This window comes from Sipha flava, unplaced genomic scaffold (assembly GCF_003268045.1).
Source record: "Sipha flava isolate LNK unplaced genomic scaffold, YSA_version1 226_pilon_pilon, whole genome shotgun sequence".
Lineage (NCBI taxonomy): Eukaryota > Metazoa > Arthropoda > Insecta > Hemiptera > Aphididae > Sipha > Sipha flava.
The window spans coordinates 654711-674295 of NW_020272861.1; positions in this window are offsets into that span (position 1 = coordinate 654711).

Sequence of the window (19585 nt, forward strand, 5' to 3'; positions counted from 1 at the left end):
ATGTACAAATTAAAAAGTATAAACACATTATTCTATATTACGAGTATTAAATCCTTTCTTTCGGACAGACAATTTTCAATAAAAATAAATGACTCTGTCTCTCTGACCTCCAGCCTATTACTGCCGATGTCCCCTAAGGCTCCAAGCTGGCCCCAATTTTATTTAACATTTATGTATCTGATATCCCACAGTCACCACGCACCAATATTGCCCTTTTCGCAGATGATACGACTATTTACACAGAATCCCGTAATACAAAAGCGGTAATTCATAACCTACAAAGCCACTTAAATGTATTATCAGAATGGTGTAAAAACTGGAAGATTCAAATAAACGCATCAAAAAGTACAGCAATCATTTTCAGCCTTCGTCGCTACTTCACACCACTACCATTAAAATTCGACAACGTGCCTATACCTTGGAAATCGACTGTCAAATACCTCGGAATCACTCTTGATTGACCTAGGTTGACCTAGGGGCCTCACTTATCGACAGAACTACAACTAGCATATCAATGTCTGTCGATGCTATTTCTAATAATAAATAAAAAATCAGTCATTCAAAAAAAAAATGTTCAATCCTAATATACAAGCAAATTCTACTGCCATTAATAACTTATGCTTGTTCAGTATGGGAGAAATGTTCGGCTACACACCTTAAAAAAATCTAAATATTTCAAAATAAAGTGCTAAGAATTATTACAAATGCTCCGTGGTTCATTCGAAATGAAAATATTCACAAAGACCTCCAAATTGGTAAAATCGTAGACCTTATACGCACACTATCAAGAAAATTCCATAGTTCATTACTCAACTCAACAGGCTCACTTCACTACAATCTCCATATTCATCCACCACTTCAACGACGTCTAAAACGTGGCCGCCCTCATGACCTCATTATTCAAAATCAACCTCCAGTCTAATCTGTACATATAATAGTCTTCGAATTTATATAATATCTCAAGTATCTGTAATCATACCGTATTCATATATTGCAATTATTTAGTTATTAATTGTACTACATCTGTCCATATTTTATATTTATAATTATCATTTTAAAATAGCTACAAACTAATATTGTCTTATTATCCATAGATATAGATAGCCTGTAACGACTAGGAATGTCTTATTTTATTAACTAAAAAAAAAAAAATAATAATAATAATAATAATAAACCTGTAACTATATAATTATAAAAATATTTTTTGTTGAATTTTATCTGCCTTCTCTTCGAAACGATAAACATTAAAATCATTAACTTAAGGATGAGAAGGGTTGTGTTCATGTCGGACATTTTGAGGAATATTATGACGTCATGAAAGCATCATTTAAGCCAACCAGACATTGATAACGTTTTACTAATACGACTTAAGGTGGTTAATTCCATTGACATGGGCCGTATACACAATCGCAGTGCTTTTAGTAAATTGAAAAAGATTAACATTCATTACGTTTCTCGTAATTAAATCGGATGAGACATGATTATACGTATAGGTTTAATTAGTTTTGCGATGTACAAGTGAATTTAACTCGGTACCGATTTCACCGTGACCTGAGAACTTTTTCAAAGATTTTTTTCTTATTGGTTTTATTTCTGCACGTACGCACTACTATGGGTGTGCTCTTTTACAAGTTTTATTTTAGCTTTAAGTTTATTGAGGTCTAATTCTAATATAGTTTTATTATTCTTTTACCCCTATATCACAATTTTGAAAACATATTTTATAGTGTGTAGAAAAACACTTTCTTTCCATGAACAAACTTCTAGTATTCTGTACTTAATATCACTGTTGCAAGTAATAAATTATACTTTGATTTCTATTACAGTATACTAAATTATAACCAAACTCTCTTAAACATTGGGAAATAATTTTATTATTATTTTCAAATTTTGCAGCCAATATTTATTTTTTATTATTCAATTAGCAAAAAATTCACGAATTATCTGATTTATAGCAAACAACTAACATATTGCTTGCGAACTATGATAATTGTATAGTTTAGATAAAAACATTTTAGTAAACCATTTAACAATTAAAAATGAGAATAAATTACTTATTTAAAAAAAATTAATGGAATTCACTTGATAAATTCTTAATAAAAAATTATGTTTACTGTTAATTATGACGATTGAAAAACGATTATTTTACTGAACTAAATATTGTCAAGAATAATCACTGGTTTATACAGAAGGAAGCCAATGGCACATACTGTATATGGTGCATCGATTGATTTTTCAGTTTTTTAAAACTTGGTGGTTTAGTAGAAACGGTTTTACAAAACCACTCCCCTTTTCAAACTTGATATTTTGAAGTGTTCCTGCAGTGTAATCAGAATGGAAAATCGAACATTGTTTGTCACGTCGCATCACCCTTAACAAGAGGAGTATAGGAACACTTGAGTTAAAAATACGAAAACATTCGAAATTTTTTCATCGGAGCACAAATACTCCACTTAAACACTAATACGAAAAGAAAAAAAGTTACACGTTGATCTGATCTCTCGTATCACAGCATTATTTTATATTCTCAACTATAACAAATCACTAGGTGCACATTATTATCGCTTTTTGTTTAGCCGACGAGCATACTATCCAGATGTTTCCTCTCGGCCATCTTCTTCCTCTTTTCCCATTTATTTTCCCTTCCATAATATTTGTAATAATAATTATTTGTCTTGATACGTTTACCAAATTTAACACTTCTCTGTTCGATTTATTTTCTGTCCAACTGATCTTTATTATTTTTCTCTATGTCCAGATTTTTAACACTTATTTCTTCTTTTGATCTAAGGTACTAAGTCAAATTTCTTTTATAATTAGAAAAAGCAATTTTTAAATAATACTTGTTCGTTTTCAATAGTTAAAGGTGACACATTACTCGGTTTATATTATTAATTTCAATAGCTCATCACTTAAAACAACGATTGTAAATATTAATAGTTAGGTATTTTAAGAACATTTAAAAAAATTGGATTTTTGTTTTATAGAGGGTTCATTATAAGTAAGTGATACTGTATTGTATATTATTATATTATTTTATTATCGACAATTTTAATTATACAATATTTCGTTTTCGTTGAAATTATAATTTTTCCATTTCCGGCTAATAGAGGTTCGGCTTTCAACAGGTTATTTTGGTAATTCGTTTTAAACAGGACTGTGGCTATTTTCCGTTACGAAGTGATTTTCCGTCCGTTATAAAGGGGTTTTGTTTTTCGTACGTTCGTTGGGGTTTGATATGGTCGTAACGCACACTTAACGTTATACGAGTATTACACGTGTTCACGTTGGATCCACAAAGACGGTACGTTTGAGATGACTACATGTTTTATTGCCCCTTGGCGATTTTAACGAAACCATCTGGATCGTGGTCGGGGGTCGAAAAATGATTGGGAACGACGAGATGGCGGAACAAAAAAAAACTATTTTCATTAAAGTTTCCGAAAGAAATCTGTCGTCGACTTTGGCAAGAGAAATAGTTTTTCACGCACACCGCATCGTCCGTAAAATACATCTGACCTAATCCGTGATACGGCGAACAACAATGCTTACTATATAATATAATCCTGTAAAGAGTGTGTGTGAGAGAGAGAGAGTGAGAGTGAGAGAGAGATACGACTACGTTGTCGTATACGTAACCGTTAGCGACGCGTTCGTATTATTACTGCGGTCCCGCGGTGGCGTGATCTTTATTTATGGCCGTGATAAAAAGATAGCAGCCGAAAAAGGACCGTTTCGAGTAGGAACGGGTCGGTGACGGTGGCGCGTGCGTTAATTGAGAAATGTAGTTACAAATCCCCGTCGACGAACCGATGCGCTTACCATCCTCCGTGCACTGCTGTGTACATGACGCGCGTGTACGTGTGTAGAACGTAAAAGTGTTTTGCCGTCCGTAATTGAAAAAAAAAAAAAAAAAAAAAGAAAGAAAAGAAATCAAGAAGAAAAAAACGTAGAAAAAATAAGAAGACAAAATGCGCTGCGAAATGAAAAATATTACGTTTCGGGTGTGCGACGAAACCCGCGTACACGGGGCGCGTCGATCATGCAATGTACGAGTACGATGTTACGATATTTACTAATCTGAAATCCCGCCGGTTTCGGGCAGACTTTTTTCTGTTGAACACACGGATTTGGCAACAGGCGATGTTGTTCGACCACGTGTCGTGTACATGCCGCCGGGAAGGATTAACAGTGTTATTCGCCGAAGGCCGCAAAAATGATCGGACGTCGCTATGGAAAAACTGCACGTAAACTTCATTTATGTCCTACTGTAAAACGGAATTTTCGTTGAAATTACATGTAGAATATTCCCATTGAAAACCAAACGATTTCTAATTCACACTTTAAAGCTACACACTGTGATAATGATGTTCGTGAATTGATCATTTTAAAATGTTGCCAACATTTTGCATATTAATTGCAAATAATGATTTTAACAATATGCTGATCAAAATTCTTGGAAATTTTGTTTAAAAAAACGTTTCGGGGAGCCAACTTCATGTAGCCCCTCGGCTTAACCCGAACGTTTCCAAATGTGCATTTAATAGTGTTATAAAAAAACTTATTTATAACGTATTCTGTAGATGACTTTTCTTAAGAAACATTTTAAAATATACATTTAATAAACAGATAAAAGTCTTTGAAATAACAATAAAAACTTCTAAAACAAATTACCATATACTGAATTTCATAGCTGTAAAGATTATGTTTATACCTATATAATATAATTTACTAAATTGAAATGCGTTGTATTTACAAAATTATAAGCATAAAACAACGAAAAATAAATATACCTATAAATGTAAGTAATTTCATTAAATAATAATTTATAAAAAATATTTTTATAACTGTTCAACAACCAAAAATTAACTGGTAAAATTATTAGTATTACATTTTAGTTAACTCTTGTAAAAGTTATTATATGTGGTCATATAATTTCAATTGGATTTCGCATTGCAATTTTTTTAGCAGAATCGTTGTGGACCTCCCACTTGTTACTGTGGTATGTTTTTACATAAACCATATAATGATCACCATTGTGTCCTAATGTTGTATCCCATTTAATTGATATCTGTAATAAATGCATTAAAAATTAATATTAACTTCTGAAAGTTTAAATGATTTTATATCTCAAATAAAAATAAAAATACAAATAATTTTGAAATAATTTTTTTTTCATTTATAAAAAAAGCTAATAAATTTTATAAATATTTCAATAAAATGATTCATATATTTATATGTATATGTTATATTCTTGATGATTACTTACTCCATATTTTGTGTACAAAGACATGATTGAAAATCAGTTAAATTAAATTTTAGACCATCGGAAAAAATATCTGTTTCAATGATTATGTGCTCGTTCAAACTTTTATTTATGTTGATGTTTCCTTCGCAATTTTATGAAATGCAATCAAAATTTTATGGAGATGAATATGGTATATGATATATTCTTCCAAATATGAAAAACCTGCTATTTTTGTGAATTTTGATAGATTATAAAATGTTTTGAGAAAATTGTGATAGTTTTTATTGAAAGATTTTTGGATTCCAGTTACAAATGGATCATTTTTCAATAATTTACCATAGAAATTATGTTTGTTACATAACATTTAGCATCAATTGTATTTATACATATTACGTCTGTAGATATCTTAAAAATAGACTTTAATATATTTACTCTTTCTTCATCTATTTTAGCTGATGGACCTTATATGGCTAACTCTTTGCAAAATGTTATAAAATTATTTGTCGTCGTTTCGGTATACTTTCTATAATAATGGTTGTCACAAAAATACATCATTATAATTACAGCGACTGAGTCAAATGGTTAAATATTTTGAATTAAATAACTTTTTGTTCAAATATTTTAATAGGTTTAGGTACATGAATTTCCGTTCCTTAAAATTATGTTTAAGTTAGAACAAAGATTACGATTCTTTAATATTCTTTCAATTTCAAGTACACTTTTCATGTACTTCCTTTGTTTTCCTTTATTTTGTATGATAAGTGTTTGACGAACTTCAAAATCAGGATTACCTCCAAGCCCTTTCCAATTTTCTAGGGCGAAAATACTATTATTTGATTCGTTACTATTTATAGTAACGTAGTTGATAAATCAGACTGAATTCATGATAGTGATGAAGTAAATATAATTACATATATCTTATTTCAAAGTGTTAGAAAATAATTTATAATACGGGTATGATATACATTGAATACTATAATATAATCTACACAAAAAATGTACATACAATGTAGATCTTTATAGATTATTAAAATAAGTATGTTTTCTATCACGTAACATTATCAATGTCTCTAAAACTTCAAAAAAATATTAATTCAAAAATATTAATTTATAATTTTGTAAATTATTTAAACATTCGTAAAATAATTTATAAATATTTCCATCTTGTATATTAAGTTCATTAAGTTCACTGTATCGAAACATGCGTGTTTAAAGTTGTCTTATACATTTTTTACTATGAATTGAAATAAATGGTTGTTTGGAACTTATGAGAGATAAACACTCAAACAATGGGATAATTCAGCATGCCTTCATGAAAATGCCCATGTACATTTAAAATTAAAATAATTTTAAATATTAAAATTCAAAACAAATATCGATTTGACTTATATACACTATAGATCACCAGTATGAGTTCTGTCCTGTGCTTCATTCGAACTGATACGAGTCATCCCCCAAACAATTTTTTAACGAAATTTCCAAGAATTTTGATTTGTAAATTGTTAAAACCAATTTGTAATTATTGGCAGTTGATTTGCAAAATATTGACAAACTTTTAAAATTATCATTTAATTTAGGGTAGCAAACTTCATGAACACGTAATGATGATGAATAATTGATTTGTAATTTAAAATTGAATAAATAATAACATAATGTTAGTTAAATAAATGTTTAAAATACATGTTGTGCATTACGATTGTGACCTGCGAGATCCTCGAAAACAAAACTATTAACATGCTTCTTTCGTTGAAAACTTGTTTTTATCAAGTCGAATACAAATGATTACAGCAATGTATAGCGGCTGCATCCACACGGAACCATTACTAATTTGAACAATAGGATGACGTATCTGTATATTTTAAAATCGATGTTGCACAAGAAAGCCGGCTATCATTTAGTTGGTTTACAAACATATCAATAGTTTTTATTAATCGTAAAACGTATGGTAATCGAAACAATTTTTCGGGTTATTCCATAATGAAGAAAATATAAAAATAAAAACTATCCGCTAATCTATTTTGCATATCATCATCTGTTAATATAGAAGTGTGTGTGTGTATTATGACTATAGTAATGATGATGAAACGATCGTAATATACAGTGATTAAACAATTAGATAATCCTAATCAACAATACGACAGCACTGCAGCGCATGGACATTGTCTTTGCAGACCAATGGTAATTATAACACGATTTCACGGTTATATACCAAGAAACCACATCGATGGTTTCAAAACTATTATATTTATCAACCTTGCAACTGCAATGTTGCGTTCCCGACAAAAGCAAATTACTATGCTCTTTATACTTATATAGTGTTAGAGCGTAAATATTATTCGATCGAAAACGTATGCATCAAACGCAGAATGATATAACGTAACTTTACGAACGATTATATGCGATGTATTGTTTATTGATCTTTAATATTATCATTCGGTTTTTCTTATGGAAACCAGGTAAAGTTAATCTTTTTATTTCACAATTACAACTAAAATTATTTCTTCTAGTCCTGCATATTTAATAATAAACGAAAATATATATTTCAAAATTACTTCTACATTAATCAACGTATCCGATTATCATTGCTTATCGAATTTAAATACATGTTTATTTTAAAAATTGTTTTATTGAAATTACAATTGGCATTAGATAAATATAATTATTTTTATTTCGTAATAAATCATTTAGAAAAAATATTGCAAAAAAAATTGTTGAATACATAAAACCTTAAAATACAAATAATTCCGATGATAACTAAATGAAGAATGCGGACGCATAATTTCGAACGACAGTAGATTAAAATACTATTATTATTATTTTTTTTTCATTTTAACAGTATCTCAAATGTAATGGATCAATTCTATAAATTATATAGAACATTAGATATCGTCAAAAATAGTTTAATAATTCGAATAAATGTTATACTTAATAACTATAATTCAAACCATAATTGTATTATTAAAATTTTTCATCGATGATTGACAAATAGAACATCAGTTTATGGTTTACTTTCCAACAATTTAAACCTCAAAACGAAATTATTATACATTCAAATTAGCAACACTCGATATAACATTTAATTCACAATTATTTCAACAAATATTAATTTAATGATTTAATAATAAAATATTTTTAAATATATAGATTAAAAAACTTGCTATGTTTTATAAATCAATTTTTATACACCCGTCAAATTCATTTGAATCGATTTTTATTTTTATATTTATCAACATTAATTGTAATTCTTTTACTCTCGATGTAGTTATTTTATAGACGAATCTTGGGTGAGCGGCAATAAACATTTTATGGTAACAATCAAAGTATCTAGATGCTCAGTATATTATATAAATAAACGGGCATAAAAGGAGAAATATCAAAGAACTCTGACTTACTTTTTTCTGAACAATATGTAATGTTCTGCAAGTTAAATTATCATATTATTCATTTGGAATACCAAGATCATTTTTTTCAATTCCATGTAGAATGTATATTTTAACTTCCAAATAAGAATAAATGATTTTTTTTTCATTTACGTTTTGATATTAAAATAACATTGTAATGTATTTGTTTTAATTTTAATGTTAATACCACCGGTTTCTAGAAATATCCACTTCTTTTTCAACTAAAATTTATTCTAAAAGTCATACGGTTGATTGTACTTCGTATAACAAAAATGGGACCTAGTTATTTTATCGTTGGTATAATTTATATATTTTATAAGTTAATATAAAACCAAATTAATGTAAGGTTTTCGAAACACTGATCCAATTCTATAAAAAATAAAATGTTTATAAATACGATATTATTTTAATTGTTTTTAAAATTATGAACGTAGAAAAAATCTCTGATTCGATATAACTGTCGATGTAGTCGAGCGGAATGAAATTCGAGATAATATTATAATTACGTATTAAGAAGTTGGAGTTTGTAGATATATTCAGAATCAAACCACGACCAGGGTCAACTAGACCGCCCGTGACCTAGACTAGTAACCAAATTAAAATCTAGACGGAAATCACATGAGAGTCGTACTGAAACATATTACTCACCGTTAATAGTAATGAGGTAAGATACTCTGTTCAGTGTTATGGTTATTACGTTGCTACAACGGTTTTCGCGAAGAAACCCATTGACCTGTTTGTCGTCAGTGTGCAAGAAAAACAAAACTAAGGGAATTATAATGATTTATATAATAATGTTTTGACCGTTAAAATTGTATGATATCGTCGATTCTCGCGATGTGACCTCTGACACAGGTGGATTGATTCGCAATCGAAGACTCGTTACAACAACTTACAGTGTCAGGTCCAAGCCGGAGTCCACGCGTATCGGATGGCCAGTGGATCGATTGTCATTAATCGTATAAGGCGTGAGTCAGCCCGAGTACATATTTAACCACTTATTAGAGCCGAAAAAGTGAAACTGACGTCCGTGGACTGATTACAATATTCATCACGGGTAGAATTAGGATTTTAATGAAGACGTGGTGCTCTGTGACACTTTTACTTCAGGTAATGACGACGATCCATGAAAAATGCTCGATTAAACGGACTATTTGAACGAAATATTATGCTGTACAATATTATTTTTTGACAAGAATCCGAATAGTTATTTTTAATCGTTTAAAACAATATAATAGTGTATATCATTATCGAATAAGCACGTATACGCGTGTAGTTCTGACCCATTTCCGCTGTTGAAAAATCGACTTTATCATTGATCACCTATACAAATGGTCTACGCGTAACGCGCCCATGCCGTTACGATGGATTAATATGGAAATATGATACATAATGAAATTTTGTCCATAATTCACCGATACCGAGGCTGGTATGTTAATTAACCATTGGACCGTTACGTCTATAGCCTGACAAATGTTGTGCGATTCATTTTGTAAGCCGATATATATTAGTAGTTGGTAATAGATTTCAAAAATATCTCTGAAACCAGATAACATTCACTTAGAAATATTAAAATTATGGATTTTTAAATAAATATTATCAACACACTTTATTTAAAAAAAAAAAATCATTTGAAATCGATGTAAATACTAAAAGTGATTAAAATTCTGAATGGTAATTATGTGTATTCAAATAACAGTTATCGCTTTTGTATGGAATATTATCATTTGACCTGAACATATGTTTATAAATATACAGGATTGTTTATTGAACGTTATCCATTAATTTTCTCCATAAATGCATGTGCTTTTGGAAGAATATTTTAATGTAGATTTAATCATAATTATGGTGGAAACATCTTAATACTATATAGTTTATTATATTATAATGTATAATAATGAAACATAAAACTGGTAATTCATGGTTTATAATTATTTTAAATTCAAATAAACGGAGTAGTGCACCAAACATAAAGCATAGCCTTTCCGCTTGGCTCATTTAAACATAAACACATACTAACGATAAACTATTTACTGATCAGATAGATATTCGATGTCGATCATCGGAATTTGAAAAAAAATATTCTGTTTCAGAATGCGATTTGAAAAATATTTACTGTAATTTCAGAGAAGTCTAACCGTAAAATACTGTAAAGATTATATAGTTTACTTTGTAGACATGGACATGTTATGTATTAATATGGTATATGAAATGTACCGGAAAAAAATCTATAAAAACACATAAATGGTAAAAGAAAATCATTGTCTTAAATTGAAAAACTACTTAGTGTATGTACACTAAGTGGTTTTTTTTATTGCACATACAATGAAAAATATTTTAAAATTCTTATTTTAAAGAATATTATACTATTATACAGGTAGGTATGATGCATTTGATAAACGAAACAGAATTTTAAATTTCTTTTAATTATTGCTGAAGGTAGTTTCCAACGAACAAGCGTTCTAAACGCCCTCGTTGGACCACTTTAAGAAAACGACTTAATTGCGGTTATAAAAACAAATGTATTGGATTAAAAGTTAATGCCAGTTCAACGGAATTTTTTCGAAACTTATTCGAACTATAATAGTAAATTATTTACATTATTACAGGGTATGGAAATAAGAAAAATATTTTATTAATTCAAATCGCAATAAATTGCTACCCCGATAGATTGCCTATTTTCTATGGCTAAACGAACGGCTAAGTTTTTCGACGAGTTTCTAAAGGGTACGATAGATTCAACTATACTAAATTATTATCGTCTTATTCTTTAAGGCAGAGGTCAACAATTAATATTTTTGTAGAGCCATATTGGGAATTTTGAAAATGTTTGGGGCCATAAAAATTCAAAGCAGATATTTTTAATGTACTAATACTCAAAAAAAATATTCGGAAAATTATATATACCTATATATTAAGTCTCATAATGACGTTTAATATTGAAAACATTAAAAAAACAGCTACGTCTAGTAGTAAATCAAACAAACTGACATGACCCCGAACGTTCGGGTAAACAAAACAATATAATTCCGTTTACTCGGGCAAAAACTATCGGTTTTCAAATACAACTGTTCTTTTTTCGTCTTGTCCGTAATCATATAAAAACAAAAAAAAATCACTATTATAAATTAAAACGAAACAAGTAATAATACAACAGGAATTAAGTCAACTGGTATCCACGGTAATTTACGAACCATCGTTGACGTGCAATCGACACATTCCGTTGACGGTCATCCATTCAAACTCTAATATATGAGCGATAAGATATGCTTGGCAACAAATATAATATTCGCTAATACCGGTAAAAAGAACCAATGTATTTTACTATCGATTTTTACTTTTTTTCCTTGTCTGCGGGCCGGATAAAATTTGTCCAAGGGCCACTATTTGGTAGTGCAGCTACCAGCAGTTACCAGCCGATGATTGCAATAAAATTGTACCCCCCCCCCTTGCCACTATCGATGATTATACTTGTTTAGTGAACAATGTTATCTAGAGCGCCAATACGGATCATATTGAGTATTGTGTTTCTTTTATTTTAACTTTTGTCATTTTGCGATATATATCATCGTCGAATTCGACTTAATATCAATGCATGTAAGTATTACTTTGACCGTTTCTGAAACCGTACACTCGGACGCATGTCTCGTTTCGTTTATGGACTGTTATACAGAAGCAAAGGGAAAGATGGAAAAATTGGATGAACTAAACAATGGTAAAATTGCACACGTACGGTCGAAAACGCTTAATTCCGCAGCAGACTTCAGTTTCGGTGTCATTAATCCGTATCGGTTGCATAAGTAAAAATAAAAAATAATAGCAGCGTACTGCGTCGATGAAACGTGTGCGGGGTGGGTCGTGTACCGCAACGCTACGAGCATAATGTTTCGATACGTTTTCGCAGAGCAATAATTATTCAATTACACCGACGAAAAGTATGAATCATTTTTCGACGAGTCGGGTTATATCGCGACCGTTACGTATTAGTCACCGACGGCTCACGGCATAATGACTGGACATCGCAACAATGCGAAACGCACAACAATAAAATACGACACGTAACACATGCCTCTATATTATAGGCGCACGAAACAAGTTACCGGGTATTGGTGGTTGTGGACCATTTTTTTTTTTTTCGTTCAGCTATCCTTCGATATGACTCGTGACTCGTTTTACAACATGATAATTATATACCATTCGTAGAGTGCGTAATGTGGTTCGCTTTCTACACAATTTGTACTTGAACTGCAGTAAACAGCGTATGCGATGCAAAATCGCCATGGCGAGTACCAGTTTAAATTTGATTTTATTACGGTAAATTATCGCGCACTAAACGCGACAACGATTCCTTGGCGCCGCGACGTTTCATAATGATAACGGTCGAAGTGGATATTCAACAACATGAATATTTAAGTCGATGATTACGTGTTAATGGTAATGCGGTTTTTTCACGTTCATAAAACCATTTGATATTTTTCTCATTCAAAACATATTTTTTCCGTACGTGATTCACAAATTTTGCCATTTTTTACATTTTATTTTTTATGTACGTGTAAAAATATTCGTGAATTTTTTTTATTTGAAAGCCATTTTTTTTTCCTACGAATCATAACCAATTTCAATTATTTTAATATTAAATGTTGAAAACACATGTGCATTAATTTGCTGAAACATTTTATATTAAATAAATATAAAAAAATTAAGTATTGTTTCGACCATGTCGTCATGCATAATATACAAGGTGTGACAAAAAAGTATCGAGATTTTTCTAGTAAAATTATTTATTCTTAAAATTTTATAATTTAATGATTATCACCTTCAAAGTAACTACCTTTAGCATCTATACACAGCTGCATACGTCGCTGCCATTCTTGAAAATAATGTTGCCAATCGTTTTCAGTCAGCCCTTTTAGAAGTTCTACCGTTTTCATTTTTACATCATCAACTGTTTGACAATGGGTTCTTTTTAATGAACTTTTAATTTTTGGGAATAAGAAGAAGTCACAAGGAGCCAGGTCTGATGAATACGGTGGATGTTGCAATATAGAAATTTTTTTTCAGTCAAAAAACGTTGAAATGAAAATGCACTGTGAGCTGGAGCATTGTCTTGGTGAAGAACCCGGCCATTCTTCCACAGATCTGGTCGTTTTTTTCTAACTCGTTCTCTCAATTTAATTAATACCTCTTTATAATAATGTTGGTTGACTATTTGTCCACTAGGCACCCATTCAACAAAAATTATTCCCTTAATATCAAAAAAAATAATGAGCATTGCTTTGAATTTTGACTTGCTCATTCGTGCTTTCTTAATTCTTGGGGAAGTTGGTGTCTTCCAATGCATGGATTGTCTTTTAGTTTCAGGATCATATGTAAAAATCCACGTTTCGTCACACGTTATAATACTATTTAATAAAAATGGATCGTTTTTGATAATTTTTAAAGTATCTGAACAAATTTCTTTACGATTGAATTTTTGATCAACCGTCAAATTTTTAGGGACCATTTTGGCACACATTTTTTTCATGTTCAGATTTTCAACTAAAATTCTACGAACACTTTCTCTATCAATATTTACTATCTCTGCTACAGCTCTAACACTTAATCGATGATCTTGCCGAATAATTTGGTCGATTTTTTCAATGTTTTCGTTTGTTGAAGACGTGGTAGGACGTCCAGGACGATCATTGTCTTCAACGTCTTCTCTTCCACTGCTAAACCGTTTATACCATTCAAAAAAAACGAGCTCTGGATAAGCATTCTTCATCATAAACTTCACTTAACATTCGAAACGATTCCGTGGCAGTTTTTTTTAATCTTACAAGGAATTTAATGTTAACACGTTGTTCGATTTTTAAATCTAACATTTTTCGGCAGTATTGTCGAACTAGCACTAATCACAAGGCTAATAACGTATGAAAAAATGAACCAATTTTGTCAATACTTATAGTACTTTTAGATAAGCGTTTCCTTATGGTATTCCAATGATCGTTTTATGGATAACGTTAATAGTTTATGTTATACATAGAAAGTCTCGTTATTTTTCTGTCATACCTCGTATACATACACTTGAGTATAACATGATAAAAAGTTTTGTTCGAAGATGTATTAATTGATTACATAAAAATGATCATTGGAATTAAATGTAAAATTATTAGGTTAGTTATTCCATGTCAAGTTGTACGTTGTTTTCACCATTTCGTACAGATAATCGTCAATGTTATAACGGTGCATTATCCGAACTTTTATTCGAACTTAAAAAGTAATACGTATACAAAGGCGAACCATTGTCGGGGGTTCAATCGTTTCAGCGCAGACCAATTTCTCGTTCGATTGTTTTCGATTTCAAAACAATGTCCTGTTTAATCTGCTATAAAATTATGTTCGTGAACTTATTCTGATTAAAACAAGAACAGTTGAGTAAACCGTTTGTTCGCAACTCTTCGAAAACATTTTTTGAAAGATCTACTGAAAAATGGCCTTTTCAAAAAATATGACCGGTTTAAAATATAATTAGTGACCAAATTGAAATTCGTATAAAATATACAGTATTTAAAGAACAAATTAAATATTTTAACCAACTGTACTGCTTCAAAAACCATATCACGAAAAAAAAAATCGGCGTTTATTTTAAAATCACATCGTTAGGGAACGGATTTAACGCTCTAAAAATGACCCCTGAAAATGAATTAATAATAATATTGAAAATTGAATTTTATTATTTTTAACACATTTTAAAATTAACGATAACACATATGAATTATTTTTAATAATTACTTGAAACCGTTTTCAAAAATCCTTTTCACTATTACATTATAATCACATTTAGAAAATCGGTAAATTGTATTTCTTAGATATTTTCTGATTAGAATAATATTAAGCATCCCCGAAATATTTTAAAATAACTATTTTTCACGCTAAGTATTTTCGACCACATACAAAACAAAACATCAGGACAAATGTGCTACGTCTGAGTCAGTTGGAATCCGTTGATTTGATGATTTGTTCGTGTGTTGTCACAAAACATGGAGGTCGGCTTGCACATGGACAGTCAGAATAATGATACATTGTCTTATAACTATAAGAGTTGACTAAAACTAACTAACCGCAGCTTATGATGTCATAAAATACAAAATTTAGATGCGTATTCTTACAACACATCACTGCGGGATCAATTGATTTCTCAGTGTTCCGCTAATAATCGATGTTTTACAATTTAAAATTGAAAAAAAATAAACACTTAAAACGAAAACATTCCAACAGCATATACGTTCAGATTATGATGTACAAACGCAGTTTTATACGTTTCCATTGTTCTTAAATGTATAAATATTACTGTATAAATATTAATAAATCATACAAATCCGTGAAAAACAATCACACGCGTTCATTTGATGTATTTAAATACAACTGGACGTGTAACGTACTCGTAATATAATCAGTAACCTGGCTCTTTTTTTTAGGACGCCTTAATTTTTGTTATTTAATCTTTTAGGTTAAGGTTGGTTAAATAGCAGATTAAAATACCTTAATTTCGCCAACTTCTTCGTATTAAAAATATATAAATAAACAAATTTAACTATGATATATATATACATATAAACCTATTTTTAATACAATTAAGAAGTGCTTATACAGATTAATACATAATAATAATATAAAAAATTAAAAAAAAAAGTTACTGTAACTTAGAATGAAAGTAAATGGATTCATTTCTTGGCTCGAAAAACATATTTTATCAGCTATGAAATTTCCATGAACTTGAATTAAAATATATTGCGTTAATATATATCGTTCATATTGCGTTATAAATAAACACTCTTCGTTTTCGCTGTAGGCCTCAATTTTTTCTTTAAAAGTTTTGGCTTTGAGAATGAACGTTCACTTGTTACTTGTGCGAGTGGCAGAGTAAGTAGATATTTATACATCTATACAATTCGTTATACCGTATATTAAACTCTGTTTCCAGGTACTGGTTTGTTAACCTAACCTTGCCACGACGGACGACGAGTGAAAACTTTATAGCCCCGCCACTCAGGTCTGTTATCTCCTCGCCATCCAAAATACTAATGAATACATCATATAAATACAAAACAATGAGTTTATTTATTGATATATTATTAATCTAATAATTTAACGTTATATTAGTGTAATATTAAAAAAATAGAATAACATTAAAAACATTGTATAAATATAAAATTTATTTATAATCACAATGATATAGTGTTAAAAATGTATAAATGTGTTTATGTTTTCCGTAATTCCCATGCTACATCTTTTAAAATCGTTTCAAACGGATTAAACAAATTCCGCCATGTACGAGCAAAAAAATTTCTACCTATTCCCCTAGGTTATTTATTGCCCCATTTGGTCGAATCACACGTTTTCCCAACATATTTTGTACGTGCTCCTGAGTTAGGGTCCACGAAATTGCATCGATGATTTGATCTTCACTGACTTTCAATTTTACTTTTCAAACAATTAACAAAAAAAATTCACAGCTTTCGTTGTATAGTAATAAATAGTATCTTTTAGCTGTAATATCCATTTACAAGTACGACTTATCTGGTAATGAGCTTGGACAAAATCAAGATTTTGTGTCTGGAGAAAATCGGATAATCGTGTGGTTATTTTAAAGGTTGGAAAAAACATCATGACTATGTATATAGTCAATATAGTCCCTGTAGGACCTAAGCTGCCACAAGCAATTTTCTCCAATTTTCCCTGTTCGATGCCATGTCAATTGACACATTTCTTTCCAACATTTTGATATCTCCTCTACCGCATTTTTTTATCCCGTCCGTGGTCTACCTATTGGTATTTTCTTATGTATGGTTTCCGTTAGTGTTTTTCTTATATCATTATCAACTCTCCTTACATACCCAAACCATTCCATTCTCTTAATTTTTATATATGATAAAATATTAGGTTTTCCATATAGTCTATATAGGTCATCATTTTTTACTTCTTTCGAATATTCCTAACTCTGTATTTTATATTAGGCCAAAAATATATGTAGTTATATGTGTATAGTATAACATCAATTTATATTTATATTTTTTCAACTTCATTAGACGATGACTTTTTAAAAATTGAAAATTTGAAGAAAAAATAAATATTACATACTCATAATATTACTTATTAATATTTATATAATATAAATAATTATAATTCGATTTATAACTGTTAAGTTTTAAAACATCGATGAAGTATAAAACTAAATTCAATTTTTAGAAAAATAAGATAAGTATATTTTTCTATATTCAATCGTTTAATACAATTTGTGGACGACCAGGAGATTGTATTTAACATTTAATTAGAAAAACGAGTAGGCAATATAAATTTGTGTTCTAAACAAGTTGAAACATATTTGGATTTAGTTATTTTTGAAATTGTATTTTCCGCATACTAATAAGAATCTTTGGGTGAAATCTGGTCTTCCCACATCAATTCCCAGATAAAATCTGAATATTTTTAAGAATTATTTTGTTTATATTTACAATACACACATACATGTATATATGTATATACTTACACGTGACCTACAATTTCCAACACATCGATATAAGTCTGCTTGAAACTTCCGAATCTCTTCTTTAGCTAGAAAATGGCTTTAAATACATGCAAAAAAATAACACTCATTTTCATAAAACTAATGCATACCCCGCAGCTCCTCCGAGAATCCTGAATGTATAAATCTCTTCCTTTTGATCCCCATACCCGTATTCTTTTTATTGACGGCAGGTTTTCTTTAAAAATCATGTTTTACCCCGGTGTTATTCTACGTAATCACATTTATTTGTTTTTAATGTTTTGAAATCACTTTTTTCTATTACGTACAAAAAAAAAAATATAAATAAACAAACCGATGAAAATATTTCCCCAAACAAATATTATTTCAACAATAATTTGACGTCGATAAAATTTTAAATTCAATTTTTAATATTTACCATCGGTTTATTTTATACATTTATCATTATTATCATTTAACCATCTCACATTCTCAAACAATGAATATTTTCCACAGCACAAAATAACCTTAACAATAATTTGCATTTAAAGTCGGCAAAGTCTCAATTTTTTTTTTATTTCAAATAAAAATTAATGTAAGACTAAACGAGACATACATATGCAAACGAATAATCACAAATAATTAAATTGTACAAAATAGAATTAAAACTAAAAATATTTTAATGGATAATATTTATAAATTAATATATAAATAAATAAATAGTTTATATATATATAAATTCATAAATAAATAAAATAAATTAGGGTTAATAAAATTAATCTATGTAAAACGATCAATTTTTCTTAATGTATTCCTTCCTTTATTTTTTCATTTTCAGTCGCGATTTTATTGACTTTGTACTCGTATATATATCTGACGATGAATTTTTTATTCGAAAACGTTCGTACTTCGCAGATATAATAAAACCCCAAGCTAAGCATTTATTTATTTATTTCTATTCATAAACTATTTGTTTATTTATTTATATGTTGAATAATGATAGTTATTCTGTATCAAAGTCAAATGGATTTGAGAGTTATAAATTTGTTATTTATTTACATATCACGAAAAGAGCCAAACATAATAATTTTGGCCATTAAATAAAACCGTTCGCAACGAATTAACAAGGAAAATAAGTAATTTTAAATTTTCACACTACTACGTTAATTATACGCATATTGTTGCAAATATGTGTTAAGTATAAGTTAAGTATAATAAGATATTAGTATTTACTTATATTTTGTACCGCCCATTGCAATGTTTGTGATTTAAGCGTTAATTTTATTTTCAAACAGTATCAAGTTGTACCACTATAGTATTTTTACTAACACGACACAAGGCTAAAAAAAAAAAAAATGCTCTTAAAAATTAAAATGTATGTAGAAATCTATAATAATAATATATTGAGTAGTGAGATAAAAAAAAATA